A 13992-nucleotide genomic window follows, 5' to 3' on the forward strand; every position below is an offset into this window, starting at 1 on the left:
GTAGTGTTTGAGTAGTCGTACTCCATTTTTGTATGTGTACAAAAAGATTTTTAAAAGCTGCATAGATTCTGATGTTTTTATGTGACACATTATCTAATGCCCCTGAGCAACTTCTCTTTGTCAACACATTTCAAAAAAAAAAAAAAAAAAAAAAAAAAAAATGTGTATTCCTTCTTTCATCCTCTCTACTCAAGATCTCACTTAAAAACAAAAAAACAACATGCATTCATGGATCTTTTCCTCCTTCTTGTGTCTTTTTCTGAAATGAAAAGAGAATTTGTGTCTCCCTATGGGGCCTACTGTGGATTGAAGTCTTTAGGAGGTATTTAGAATTCTGCACTTACACTGTGCTGTAGCTTCTCAACTCAAGATGTAGAGTGGCATGCTGTGCTTTGTTTGTATGCAGTTGTTATGCTGCAGCTTTAACACATGCTGCTTTGACAACACTATGCTTACATGTCAGAAATTATACCTTTTCAGCAGTGCAGCCTGTCTTCTCAACAATTCATCCTCACAGTTAATAAACATGGATTCAAACCTCCTTACATTCTCCCTTCTTCCTCTCACACCTCACTTATCCTTGTACCCTGATGCCATTTCTCCTTTTCAGCGCAGCCCGCCACCCCATACTCCAACCTCTTGGCTTTTTCATCTATGCCTCTTAAAAAAAAAAAAAAAAAAGAGAGGGGCATCACATGAAAAGGCAGACAGCATGGGATATTCAAATTAGTCTGGCCCCCTTAGGAGAGTGCTGCAGGAGAGTGCACACTTAAGGTGCTTTAGGATGGAAGGGTGGCAAAAATGGATGAAAAAGTAGTGTGAAGGTTGTACAATCACTGCCCTCATCCCTTCATCTGTCTTTCCAGTCCCTTACCACACAAAGCCTTTCATGTGTACTTGGCGCTCAGCTCTGTCTCTGATTTTTAACATTTCGTGGCAAGTGAGCAGGGCTGACATCCCCAGCTCAGCACGGGGCCGCAGGAAGGTGTTTGTTCTCTTACTTCAGCTATTCCTGTTCAGTTTAAAGCTCAGCTGTGTGACTAATTGGTTGGCAAGTCAAATTCATGAAGTAAAAGCAACACAGCGCAAAATGATTGTTTTTGCTTGTTTGTTTTCCCGGACAGGAGAACTTCCACAGCGCACAATCTGGAACTAAAACAGCCTTTTGACTGCAGTGTCATCACTCTCGCAGAGCTTTTTAGGAAGACGTTTTAAGAGTCAGAGGAAAAAAGTTAGGAAGAGCCACTCATGCTACCACTAGAGTGAAATCACCACCAGCATTCAAAAGTAACCAAAACTTTAGCCAGAAAGCATAGGTACTGAGAAGCAGAACCACTCCTTTATTAGGCATGTTGTGCTAATTGCCTATAATTTCCACCTGTTGTCTATTCCATTTGCCCAACAGCATGTGAAATTGATTGTCAATCAGTGTTGCTTCCTAAGTGGACAGTTTGATTTCACAGAAGTGTGACTTACTTGGAGTTACATTGTGTTGTTTAAGTGTTCCCTTTATTTTTTGAGCTGTGTATAATAAAAAAAGTAATTTAGATTCAGGATCACTTACAGCCAACTTGGCTGTAGTTTGTCATTTTTATTGTTTATGCTTGCCGGCTAGTATTGTGCCACTATGATGGTTAAGAGGTGCCTATATTCTGAGGAATTTATGACTGAATTATATCAAGTTTCATTTGAGAGAAGGATACACATTTGTGGATATATATGTGAGTTTATTCCATACAATCCAGAGAAAGTATGCTATCGACGAAACCATACTGTTTCTATTTGAGGGATAACAAAAAAGAAAATCCATAAATGCAGTTGGTACTCAAAAATACAGCCTTGTCTTCTTCAACCACCCCACCTATTCATGTACGTGTGGGCTCAGATACAAGTGAGAAAATGAGCTCAAACAAACATAATCACACGAAAAAACAAACCCAGCGCCCCAGGGGCTGAACTTAAAATTATGTGCCTCTTTCTCCCATGCTGCATGAAATTGGATCTGATTCATAGCACTAACTCTTCCCTTTTTCAGAATATCAGCAACTTTCAAACGTGACAACTTCCACAACACTAACAGTCTTGCTCTTTCCTATCTCTGTTGGCGTGCTTTTACTTTTCTTGGCAAACAACCACCCACATCCAGAGGAACCGCATAAAAGACAGAGGAAGAACTTCAGCGAAGCAATTACTGAAGTGAAGTGCCGCATGGCCAGCTTTTGGTCAGTGTAATTAATTAAATGTTTCTTTTTTTCTTGGTTCATGTTGGTTCAGTTCAGAATGATGTCGTTATATTTGTTCAGTAAATGTAATAAATGAATGAGCATAGACAATAAACTACAGTGCAGCAATGCATTGTTTTTATCTTTGTTTACAAGTAATCCAAAATAGAGGTGTGAATAAAACCTACAATCACACAGTAGTAGCTCAATTGGATGCCAAGATGTATTTTAAGGAAGTGGCAAAATTAGACTGTGACTAGTCATGAGAAAGAAAACACTTCTAATTTGTATGCAACATGTATCTGTGGTTGAAGTAGCATCATTTGTGACACTAAATGAATTCAGACAGGAACCTAAATTGATCTGATATTTAACTGAATTCCTTGAAGACGTGACAGAAATTGTAATTAATGCATGTACCCATACCTGGCTTTTAATGTTATGAAGGAGATAGCAGCGCTCAACCTCCAGCAGTGTAACGTTCAACAACCACAGAAAAAGAGGGGACATTTAAGATCGTGCATGTAAGAGTAGCAGCCAATCTTGAGACAGATGAAAACAATGGAAATATTAATATTAATGTTGAGTGTATGTTTTGGATTGTTGCTTTTTGCTTATTGGTCCATGCATGGCTGTCGATGTCACTTTTTCACCTGATTCATTGAGATGAAACTTGCATGCTTGTTATATTTCTACTCATTTATGTTGCAATTTATTTCTTGAGAGTGAATGAGATAAATGGGAGGACAGATTGATGGATGGATTGATTAATTATTTAATTATTGTGATTGATAGCAAATAAAGTAAAGTCGCCATGGTGATGTGTTGTAGAAAATATCAAGTGTTAAAAAAATGCTCTGGGAAAAAATGCCTGGTTAATGTTAGCGGTCAGACAACAGGTCAGGCAGCACTAACTTAAACAACCATTCATTACAACCAAGGTTTGCAGAAGAGAGTCTCTTGATACACATCATGGTTAACCTTAATGCAGATAGGCAAGAGTAGCAAAGGACCACTCCTGTTAACTAAAAAGTGAGGTTGCACTTTGCACAGGTTCGCCAAAACTGGAAAGCAGAAGACTGGATAAACTTTGCCTGGTCTGATGAGTCTCGATTTTTCCTTTGATATTCAGAGGACAGAATTTGATTTAAACAACATGCAAGCATGGCTCCATCCTGCCTTGTATAAATGGTTCAGACTGCTTCTCGTGGTGTCAAGGTACGGGGGATATTTTCTTGGCAAACTGTCGGGCCCCTTGGTACAAACTGAGCATTTTAAATACCACAGCCTACCTGAGTATCATTACTGACCATATCTATCTCTTAATGACCACGGTTTAACCATCTTCTGAAGGTTCGGTGATTGCAGATGGGTCATCTGATGCCATTCACCTTGGCTGTCTCCCAATTCAGGGTCTGCAGCCTTAAAGTACGCAGCCTCAACGATCCTCAAGGGCCGCGTACTCAAAGACCGCTAAGGCCGGAAGTGCGAGGCTTGTGAAATGGGACGGTCTAGCCTCCGTTGCGCTGCCCAGGTTGCCTAGCAACCATGATACTAACAGCTGGAAACGTGTCATACAGCTTTGTTTGACAGAAATGAAGGAGAAAATCTTTTGTTCATTTGTTTGTTTGTTTCTACATGAGCTTTGATCATTCTCTGTAAGATTAAGCTCAGCTATTGAACGGCGTATATATTAAAGTAAAGGCTTTAAAACCAAGTTCGTACAAACGTCACTAATGTCACATAACTTTGCAGACATGTAGCCAACAGTAATGTTTTAATGTTCTTCGTTATTAAACATTTGCACATAAATAAGTGACATAATATTCAGTACTTAAAGTGTACTCTTCGGCCGCCCCTCATCCGCCGTTTTTTTCTGCAAATTTATCCACACCCATCGCCGCGCTATGCATTCTGGGATATGTTGGGCCACGAAGTCTACACTGCCACAGCCTTAAAATTCAGGGAAATGAAGGACGCATTTCAGGGCCGCACTTCGAGCAACCTTTGAATTGGGACAGCCTTCGGCGCGCCGCTGTGACGTAATTGGCCTTGAAGTCCGTACTTTAAGGCTGCAGACCCTGAATTGGAAGACAGCCCTTGATTCTACATCACATCTGTTGTACAGAGCTTAGATATGTTTTTGGCATGCTGTGCTCTTGAAAAAATATATAATGACAGTCCCACAAACTCAAATATTGGGACAGACAGGTTGGTTAAGTGATGTGTTGAATTTTCAACAACAGGCCACAATTTTATAAGGAAATCTACACCCTAAAGTTGCCCTGAGTTTTTCACATGAGAAAAATATAAATGACAATTCAGTGTCTTGCATTGTTTGAATATTCAAGGTCACCTTGTCTTGAGTCAGATGGGATATTGCTTAACCTTTTGATTATTGTCTTCTTTCCTTGAAAAGATTTTTTTCACCCGCTTCATTTTCTTCTTCACATCAATCTTCTTTTCACCTGTGTCCACGTTGTTAAACAAAATATTTGATGGCTTTGCTTATATTATGCAGAAATACCTCAGAACTGCACATGGCCACACAGTCTCTGCAGTAAATGATGTCGTATCCACTTGCACAACCATTTACGTAAGCTGCGTCATCTCAAGGACCCTTTGTCTATTCTGAAGTGTATCTTTTTCTTGTGTCTTCAAATGTATTCAAGAACAAGTGAATATAAAAGCACTGAAACTATGTCATTAAAAATAAATAAATAAATAATGTAAAAAATGGACGTAATGTCTTGGCAGATGTCTAAAATATTTTTGAAACTGCAACATGTTATAACTAGTGTTCATTTAGAGAACTCATCTTTCTGAAGAATTTGAACATCATGCCCTTAATAACTCTCATGTCTCTGTTCAAAGCAGTACTTAGAGGAGACATCTGTCCTCAGCACAGTGTTAATAGTTTGAAGGAGACAAAAAAATTCAATATTTTTGGAATAAGTTTCTACTAAATATAAAAAAATAAATGAATATCAAGTCAGGGTTAAACTAAGCCCTTATTTTTTTAGATTTTACATCATGGGCCACACTTTGACCTTAAATGGGCTGGACTAACGTGCATGACAAATCTGTTGGAGAAAAAGTCTCTGGCTTGAAAACTTTAGATCACATATGAGAAATGCCAAAACTACATGACCTATATAATTACACTGTGCTAAACAATATTTTTATTGCTTTTTGCAACAGCATACAAAGGTTTGTTTTCCCAGTAATATGTTTCAGTAATAGGAACCCCACCCCACCTCCCACCCCATCAAATAAAAAACACATAAAATATGTACCGTAATTGTCGGGCTATAAGCCGCTACTTTTTGCACAAGCTTTGAACCCTGCGGCTTTTAGTCAGGTGCGGCTTTTCTATGGATTGTCCATGAGCGGATTTGTTTTGTTTGTTCCGCTGTTGTACGGCACTACGTTGCCTGGCGGAAGGATCGGAGTTCAAGAGTGGTATGTTAGTCACATGTCCATCCGCCAGGCAACGTAGTGCCGTACGAAGTAGCGCGAAAAACAAACTTCAAAGTAGCACTACGCGTTCAGCTGGAGGCGTGGATGATGAGCGGCGATAAACTTGCAAAAAGCAAGTTATGCCCAACTCCACCACTGGATTCTGACAGCGTGGGAAAGTGTGAAAACATCCACGATCACCAACGGATTTCGAAGGGCTGGACTGCTGCCTGATGGAGAGGAGGCTCTTCAGAAGGTGTTCGACTCTGACACTGACAATGAGGATTTCTTTGGTTTTGAAAGTGACAACGAAAGAAAGGAGCTGAGAGTGGATGATGAAGCCACCCTGAGCCTGTTCGTTTCCGACACTGGAGAAGAGGACTTTGGTGGTTTTAGTGCGCAGGAAGAAGAGAAAGATGGTGGTGAATGACTGACTTTTCTTCTTGTTAAAGGTGTTGTTTTTTCCGTGAGCTTTCGGCCCTAAATAAAGGCTCGCTTTTTGTTAAGTCCAGTTTTGTGTCCTGGCCTCTGTCTGCTCTTGGGTCCTCTACTCACTCCAAAAAACAACACCTGAGCCTAAAAGGTAGTCTGAATCTATTTTTCTGGTGTGCTGTAGGTTATTGTTATGTACTACATTTGTTACTCATTTATGAAGCACAGTACATGTTTTGTACTTGTAATTACCACTACTTGTACACATACCCTAAAAGGTTATGCAAATATGTACCCATAACTTGTTTTTCAAAATATTAATAAAAGTGGTGTGTCTCCAAACAGCCATCTCTTTCCTGACAATTCGATTTGTGCATATTCTCTTACATATGATAAGTCAACATTGAAACACCTGCGGCTTTTAGTCAGGTGCGGCTAATGTATGTACAAAACAGGATTTTCCCCTGCTTTTAGCTTGTGCGGCTAATATTCAGGTGCGCTCTGTAGTCCGGGAAATACGGTATACGTTCGTACAATATGTGACATTTAAACATATTAAAGGAAACAAAAAAGAAAGAGAAAAAAATACACAACAGAAATAGCTACTAAACAATTTTCCCCTCATCCACACTCCTGCAGTTGTCCAATGTTTACTTCTTTAATAAAGTTTTTAAATGGCTTCCAAATCTCATCAAAATATGTTAACTTGTCTTTGAGAAAATACATTATCCTTTCCATTGCCATACACTGTGCCAAAGAATTTATCCAAGCACAAATAGCAGGAGGATCTGATTTTTTCCAATTTAATGCAATCATACGTTTTGCCTGTAATGTACAATAATCCATAAACTCAATTTGATGGGCTCCTAGTTTAAGATTTTTAGAATACACATGTAATAGCAACATTTATACATCTAAAGCAATCTTTGTATTCAAAATTTGGTTTATTTTGTTCATCACTTCCTGCCAAAATGCACGGACAATTCTGCATTCCCATATACAGTGGAAAAATGTTCCACGGGCTTCTCCACATTTAAAACATGTATCTGGAATTCTGCTATTATATTTGTTCAATTTCACCGGTGTTGCATATGTTTGGATGATCCAATTGTATTGTAATAACTTTAGGTTACTATTAATTGATTGTTTTTGTGATTTTAAGCAAATTGACTTCCATGTCTCCTCAGAAATATTAATATTTAGGTCTTTTCTCCAAGCTTCTAACTTAGAAACAGGCAGAGACAATCCAGTTATAGAATGTTAAAATTAAGCCTTTGTTACCACATTTTTTCACCATTAACTCCTCTAACTTACTTAACTGGGTAATGTTGAGAGACTGATTTTGCATGGAAGAAATGAAGCTTCTAATCTGTAAATACTTAAAGAAGTGTTTTTGGGGGATTTTAAATTTTGGAACTAAATCCTCAAATGAAACCATTATTGTCACGGACTGCCGGGGCAGACCGTGTGGAGTGAGTAGAGGACCCAAGAGCAGACAGAGGCCAGGACACAAAACTGGACTTAACAAAAAGCGAGCCTTTATTTAGGGCCGAAAGCTCACGGAAAAAACAACAACAAAGTAACTGAGGGAAAACCTGAACATAGACTGGGATTTAGACTATGACTAAACAACATACAAACTGTGACAAGGGATAGGGGAGATAACACAGACAACGCAACACTGAACACAGCAAGACTGAGGACTAAATACACACATGAGGTGATCAGAGGAAGTGGAGACACATGAGGACACAGCTGACACACATAACCTAATGACAGGACAGGGGAAGTGAAACTAAATGCAATGAACAAAGAACAGAGGACTGTTTCAAAATAAAACAGGAAACATGAGACAGACCAAACAACATGGGCTTGACAACACAAAGGGCAAATGAGACTAAGATCCAGGGGAAGGGGAAATGAGGAGATCCAATAAACAGAACTAAGGCTGAACAACTTAGGGGTTTAAGAGAGATGGATGAGCTTAACCCAAACAATAAATGACAAAACACAAAGACTCAAGTTCTAACTAATGCAAAAACAACAACTTAACATATCCCCATACTAAAAACAGAAATACACAATATATAATGAACACAAAATGCTGGGTCACAGACCCAGCCATGACAATTATTCCATCACAGAAAAGATCACCCACTTTCCTAACACCTTTTTCTGCCCAACCCTGGAACCCTGCGTCCAAATTTCCTGGTACAAATAAGGCATTTCCCCAAATAGGACTAAACTGAGAGAGATTATTCTTAATATTCATCATTTCTTTTATTGTAAACCAAACTTTAATCATATTTCGGACAATGGGATTATTTGTTTCTTTCTTTAATTGTTTTGGCTGCGCAGAGTATAAGTACAAGTTTAATGGCATTTTAAGAGAATTTGCTTCCATCCCCACCCAAGATGGGGTATTTTGGGATGGAAAATAAAACATTATTGTCCTTAGTTGAACAGCCAGATAGTACCAGTAAAAATTGGGGCATTTCAACCCCCCTGCATCAAAGGGAAGATACAACAAAGACAAGCGAATGTGGAGATGCTTCTTGTTCCAAATAAACTCTCTGACTAATGACGCTAGTTTTGTAAACAATCCAGTAGGAGGAGCCAGTGGGACATTCTGAAACATATGCAAGAGTTTAGGTAATACATTAATTTTAAGAACATTAATCCTTCCAATAATAGATAGTGGTAAACTTGTCCAACGCTCCAAATCTTTGGAAATTTTCTGTAGAATTGTATTATAGTTAAGTACCACCACATCTTTTAGTGAAGGAACTATTTTAATGCCTAGATAAGTGTGTTCAGAATTAACAGTAAAGCCAGATATATTCTGACTTACGTTTTGATTATACCCTTGTTTAAGTAACATTAATGATGATTTTGTTACATTTACTTTATACCCTGAGAAGGCCCCAAACTGATCTATTAAATCCTTTATAGCAGGCACAGAAGTTTTTAGTTGCTTTAAAAATAGCATGACATCATCAGCAAATAAAGCAATTCTATGCTCCTTTCTACCAATCCTAACACCTTGTATTTGTCCACTGGTTCTAACAGCTATTGCCAGAGGTTCAATAGCTAAAAGGAATAAACGTGGAGATAATGGTGAACCCTCCTTTAATGTCAAATGGTACAAAAATTACCTCATTTGTCTGAACCTGAGCAACAGACTGACAGTGTAGTAGCTTGATCCAATGCAGAAATAAATTACCAAACCCAAATCTAACAATGACATCAAAGAAATATGGCCATTCGATTCTATCAAAAGCCTTCTCCGCGGCAAGCGAAAGGATGACTGTATCTTCCTGTTCACTTTGATTATGAAGAATGTTGAGGACTCGTCTTACATTATGAAAACCCTGCCTATGTTTAACAAATCCATTTTGATCATCTCCTATAATAACTGGAAGAGCACTTTCTAATCTTTTGGCGAGAATTATACAGATAATTTAGTGTCTGTGTTAATTAAGCTTATAGGACGCATGTTTTCACACTTGTTATTTAGTTTTCCAGGTTTAGGAAGGAATATTATCAGGGACTCCCTCAATGAAGCAGTAAGATTACCAGTATTAAAACATTCTATATACATATCTAAGAGGGGCTGTGCTAATTTATCTTTAAAGTATTTATAAAGGTCGATTGGAAATCCGTCTGGGCCAGCTGTTTTACCAGCATTTAGAGAGTTTATAGCATCAATAATTTCATGCATACTAATTTGCCTGTCAACATTTTCTTTGTCCTCGTCTGAAATTTTTGGTATACCAGTTTTATCTAGAAATAAAGATTGTATTCGAGTTGCATTGTTGAATTCAGAATTATATAATGTTTCATAAAACACTTTAAATGCATTGTTTATCTCTAATGGGTCTACTATGATATTTCCATTTAAAGTTTCAAGTTTTGTAATTGCCTTTTCAGATTCCTGCTGTTTTATACGCCAAGCCAGGAATTTGCTGGGTTTTTCATTTTGGACATAGAATTGTTGCTTTAATCTCAATAAATTTACAGCTGCTTTTTCGCTTGTCATTTCGTTATATTGCGTTCTCAATAGTAATAATTCTTTTACATTGTCCTCATTATTTTGGCCTGATTGAAAGCTTGTCTCTCCTAACATTTTAATTTTTTCTTCCAGATATTTTATCCTTTGGTTTCTTTCTCTTGTTTTCTTACTAGAATAGCTTATGATTAGCCCTCTTAAGTATGTCTTGAAGGCTTCCCAACTCACACTTGCCGATGTTTGATCTGAATTGTGCTCAAAGTATTCATTAATTTGCTTGCCTAAAAACTCAAGAAACTGTACACTGTCAAACTGGATGTGTGGAAGGAGCAAAAGATGAATAGCAATCGTGTGCCAAAGATCGTGGCACAAACTCCAAAATAAAAAAATCTAACCAAAAAGAAAATAATGGCTCATTGTCACAAAGCTGGTTCGTCATATGTAGGATGAGATTATTATTAAAGATAGAGACTAAAAACACATGTTAAAAGCCAACTGTTTTTTTACCCGCATCAAGTTTTTCTTCCATTATCTTGAATAACACAATATGTTAGGCATGAATGATTTCACCACAAGAAACATTTTAGCTGCAGTTTCCAGAGGGACTTCTGTTCAAGTCTATGCAACAATCCCCTGTACCCCGTGTGTTTGATGCCAAGACCACCCTGACTGGTCCTTTACTTTGCAACATGGCCTGTTTTTCACCATTAGATGTCAGGCTTTATACATAGTCTAAGAATTTGGGATATTGTCCTTCTTTTAGAAGGAAAGCAACTGGATCTTGTACTATGGTGTCCAACAGATGTTCATATTTTTCTAATTAACTCACCTTTTTCCACAGTTTCACTGTTATGTCTCCAAGGCACACTTCTAGCCAACCCCTTATTCCTCCAGATGACTCACACTTCAGCTGGTGCTTGATCAGATGGTCTCCATTAGACTGCTCTTCCATATCCTGTTCCCCAGCTATGGATCACTCTTCACCACAGTTATTTATTCATTTAGCATCTTACTCAGAATATTAACAGAAATATACTGCAAATTCCTCAGATTATTACTTTAATCTTCTTCTCTGTTAAAAAAACCCGATCATTCACTGTATAAAATCTGCTCTTAAATCCCCAAAATATAAAATCAGAAATGAAAGAACCACAGTGGGAGGGTGGAAAGGGAAAGAGAGCTGGGCTTAAAGGGAAAGAAATTGAGGAAGAAGGATACAGGGAGGGATATTCTCCTCCAAAGCCTCTTACCATTAAGCATTCACAGCTTAAGGCAGGCATTTGAAGGTCAATTGAGGAGGTGTGAACCAGGAGATATGCTTTTAAAGTGAGGAAGCTTATGAATGTGTTCCCTGTGTTGGTGGGGTGAGCTCTTCGATTGGCTGCCGATGGGAGAGGTTGGGCTCGATGGGACAGCTCAGGTGAGGTGAGTGACACACCTGTTCTGCAGATTCTAATCAGTCCCTCTCCATATTTCAGTACTGCCTCCTCTGCCGGGCCTCCAGAGGTGGTGCACGTAGCTAGCAAGGAAAAGAGGACTGTTAAGAAAGCATGTGCAGAGTTGGGCTTGTAATAAAGAAGCTCTGTTAATGTGTTTCTCATGTTTGCTGAAAGTGTTTGTGAGAAACCCTAGAACTGGGTTGGCATTCTTTGCTGGCGGTAAACCTACGAATGAGTGAGCTTCGTGTCATATTCCCATTTGTGAATGAACAGGACAGCTGTCCACCAGTAACCGTGGACTTTTTACACAAATTAATCAAGGAGAGTTGTAGGAAGGGGTTTTGTTTCCCCTCTCATCTTCTCCTGTAACTCTCCAGTGGCTCGAGTTCCTGTTTAAACATTTACTCCATGTCTGCTTGCCTCATCAGCTGCTGTAATTTAACACCAGGGAGTGATATGGTGATGGGGGGGAGGGTTTTGGTTTTGAAGACTCTCACTCTAATTAAATTGTGTTATCAGAATAAAACACATAATTTTCATTGATATTAATATTAATATATTAACCTAAATGCCACCCAAAGCGGGAAGAAGAACCACAATAAACACTCAAATTGCTTGTAAAGGTCAGCAATGACTCACCATTAGTTCTGTCAATTCAATTTACTTAATTAAAACAACAGTGTCTGTTAATTGAAGTGAGAACATCAATTGGAAATTGGCTGTCAGAACAGTTTCATGTCAAACAATTTTTTGGTAATTTAATTTAAAAGTGAATCAATTTCCTGCATTGATGTTAACTAATATCGACTTCACCCATACTGAGTGTGGCCCACAGCCTTGTTACTCTTTGTGTTTGTTGATGTGGAAATTCTATTTGGAAATTCTTTGTGTTCTTATTTTGCGCGAGTATATGGCACATTCTGATTGTGGAGTTTACAGGCTACATTATGGAGGTTTTTGTCCGTTTGAAATATTTCTAAAATCGACAAATCTACTAGCACAAAATTGCACAACAGAATGTTTGAGAAAAATCAGCTTTTAGTGTCGAGGTAACACCAGGACTGCCAAGAGATATAATCTCTCCAGTGTGTCCTGCATGGGTCTACCCAAGGCCTCCTCCCAGTGGGAGCCCTTTGTTGTGCTATGGGAGTTAGCCCTTCAAGCAGGATGTCAAAATGCCAATTTGCCGACTTTCATTTTTGAGCAGCGTAGTCTCATGTTTGATGTTAAAATACACAACCCAGTAAATGTTGGGGAAAAAATAACTACTGTGCACTGGTCTCATTTGAAGCGCTGCCTTATGGTTCCACAGCTGTGGACTGTTCAACTGAAAATTGTCTGGTTGTAGCTGTAGCCCAACCTCTCATCAGCAGTGATGATTCTTAAATTTGGGTCAGTATGAAAAAGACGTTGATGTTTGATGTCTGGTTTGTCAGCTGTAGTGGGAAACAACACCCAGGCTCCTCTCTAATTTTCTTGCTCTCGTTTTGATCTCCAGTTTTGTAATCAAGTTCTTCTCGTGCCCTAGATTTCCTTTGTGTGCCAGCAAGACAGGCATCTGTTAATTCTACTCACCACCAAATCAACCTCATGCTTGCAAATATAGCAAGCATGACTGCCACTGTTCACCGGCTTCTCTGGCATCAGCGACATATGTCATCACAACCCCATTCACCTGGAATCATCAGCCCTTCAACTCTACTGTCTCTTTTGAGGAAATAATCTGGGTTTAAACGTTTTGTTATAACACAGAGTCCTGCAAAGTCCACCAGTTTTAGTTCAGAAATATACCCAGTATATGATAATTCAGTAATAATGCTTTTATTACACCTAGGCTGGACTATTGTAATTCATTATTCTCAATTTGCTCGAAAAGCTGCATAGAAAGCCTTCAGTTGATTCAGGATGCTGCAGCAACACTACTGACAGTGAATAGAAAGAAAGGATATTTCTCCCACATCGGCTTCTCTTCATCAGCTGCCTGTTAAATTTATTTAAAATCCTGCTCCTCACTTAGTTCTTGAATAATCGGACGCAGTCTTATCCTAAAGACCTTATAGTACCATATAACTCCAACAGAGCTTTGCTCTCAGACAGCTGGCTTACTCATGGTTCCTAGGGTATTTAAAAGTAGAATGGGAGGCAGAACCTTCAGCTTCCAGGTCCTCTTCTATGGAACCAGTTTGGATTTGGGAGACAGACACCCTCACTATTTATAAGATTAGGTCTAAAACATTCCCTTTTGATTAAGGTTATAGTTAGGGATATATTAGGTGACCTTGAACCCTCCCTTAGTTATGCTGTATTAGGCCTAAAATAGAACAGAATAGAATAGAACTTAACTGTAGCCTTCACTGCAACCTTCTGAATCCACGTAATATTAACCCTCCTGTCTTCTGTACACAAGTGAAGATTTTTATGGTTCTTGCCT

This window comes from Diplotaxodon limnothrissa, linkage group LG19, assembly GCF_057381915.1.
Source record: "Diplotaxodon limnothrissa isolate DT_005_m linkage group LG19, D_limnothrissa_male_GT1.1, whole genome shotgun sequence".
In the NCBI taxonomy this organism is placed as follows: domain Eukaryota; kingdom Metazoa; phylum Chordata; class Actinopteri; order Cichliformes; family Cichlidae; genus Diplotaxodon; species Diplotaxodon limnothrissa.